The sequence below is a fragment of the Panthera tigris genome, chromosome D1, assembly GCF_018350195.1.
Source record: "Panthera tigris isolate Pti1 chromosome D1, P.tigris_Pti1_mat1.1, whole genome shotgun sequence".
NCBI lineage: Eukaryota > Metazoa > Chordata > Mammalia > Carnivora > Felidae > Panthera > Panthera tigris.
Window position 1 is genome coordinate 105,211,244 of NC_056669.1, and position 2,273 is coordinate 105,213,516.

The following is a 2,273-nucleotide window of genomic DNA, read 5'->3' on the forward strand; positions in this document are numbered from 1 at the left end:
GAGAGACACAAGGTTTGATTCCAGTTTTTTTTTTTAATTTTTAATGTTTTATTTATTTTTGAGAGAGAGAGAAGGGAGACAGAGAGAGAGGGAGACACAGAATTTGAAGACAGACTCCAGCATCTGAGCTAGCTGTCAGCATAGAGGCGGATGCGGGGCTCGAACGCACCAACCGTGAGATCATGACCTGAGCCCAATTAGGACACTTAACCAACTGAGCCACCCAGGTGCCCCGTGATTCCAGTTCTTTTGCTATGGTATCTCCACAGGTTACTTATCCTCTTGTTTCATCAGTTAAAATAGAAAATTCTACAGCTTGTTGGGAGGAGCTAATGCCTAGAAAAGTGCCAGGAACAAATACTGTCACAGAGTGGGCGTTCAGGAAACGGTAGCTTGGAGGTAAGGTTTAGCTGTTACTATCCTGGGTGTTCTTCCCTCGGTTTAACTCCACCGGGCACGGTTCCAGGGTAGACACAGGCCTCTAGGGCTGGGCAGAGCAGAACAAGGCTTCACTCCCCCGTTCACACACTTTCCCTCCACGTTCACACCTCTCAGTTTGCTTTAACAGGATTTGGGGCTTGACACGGGCAGTGCAGGACATCTCTGAAGGAGGCTAAAGTAAGAGAAACGTGGGAGCCAACAAAGCATCCGGGAGTGGGGGGGTAATTATCATTCCCCTGTGAAAGGAGACAACGGAGCTAGACTGGAGCGGAATACATTCCATCAAGAAGGGTCGAAGAAGGTTCAGAAGAAAGTAATGCCACAGAAACGTAGGAACTGGAAAAAGATGACCCAGCTTAACCCTTCTCTCTTTTTTTTTCAATCTTGGTCAAAACATATAAAATGTACCATCTCAACCATTGTTTTTTAAGTTTATTTATTTTGAGAGACAGAGCACAAGTGGAGGAGGGGCAGAGAGAGAATCCCAAGCAGGCTCTGCACTATCAGCGCAGAGCCCGATGCAGGTCATGACCTGAGCTGAAATCAAGAGTCAGACGCTTATCTGAGTGAGCCATCCAGACGTTCTCATCTCAACCATTTTTAAAAGTTCATTACAACATCACTATAAGCCCATTGTGCAGCAGACTCCTCTAATTTTTTTAATCTTGCAAAACGGAAACTATCTCTATTGAATACTTCCCCTTTTCCCTCCCCTCCCCAGCCCCTGGCACCCACCACTCTACTTTCTGTGTCTAAGAGTTTGACTGCATGAGACCCCTCTTACAATCAGAATCATGCAGTATTTGTCTTTTTGTGACTGGCTCATTTCACTTGGCAAAATGTCCTGAAGGTTCATCCATGTGGTAGCCAAAGACAGCATTTTTCTTCCTAAGGGCTGAATAATAATCCATTGTATGCATATGCCACATTTTCTTCATCCATTCATTCATCAGTTGATAAACATTTAGGTTGCTTCCACCTCGGCTAATACTACAATGAGCACTGGCATATAAATACCTCTTCCAGATTTAACTGCATTCTTTTACAGGTAATGGCAACCCTGACTCAGACTGACTGATTAAAACAGAGCTTCACAACAGTGGCAATATTGCCACTGGACAATTTTTTTTTTTTTTTTTTTTTTTTTGCGGGGAGTGGGTGGGTGACCTGTCCTATGCAATATAGGGTGTTTAGCAGCATGGCCAGCCTGTACCCAGCAGACGCCAGTAGCCCCACCACCCGCCCCCCCAAAAAGAAAGCGTATTCATACATTGCCAAATGAGGGTGGGACAAAAGTACCCGGGTTGAGAACACTGCTCCAAAGAAACACTGAGGCCATTATCGATGGGACCCAGTCTGCTCCCATCCAAGAGATGGCAGACGGCTCTACAGAAATACAAAGTCCGGTGCGATTTACAAAGCATTTGCTTTTTAATTCTCAAAAAGGGCAGAGGGCAAAAGGATGTCGTGCAGCACGGAGGAGAAAGCTAAAGTAAGAAACTTGCAAAGCCGAAAGCTCCGGCGATGCGCACCGATCTAAGGTATCGGCCCGGCGGGGCCTCGCAGGGCATGCTGGGGCTTGTAGTTCCGGCGTGAGAGGCGCTGGGCGCGCATTCCCCACCCAGGGCGACTTCCTCTGTCGGCCGCCCGCCGCCGCTCCCGGAAGCTGAGCAGGTTAAAGTTTCAACGCTTCCTTTCCCCGCCTCTTAGTCCCGCAGACTGCCAACCCGAGTAGCTAATAGGCGGCCGGGCTGGAGCTTTCTCTTATCTGATTGGCCTAGAGTTTTGTAGCGTCGGGACAAACTTACTGGGGATTGGTCGAGTCTTCAGTT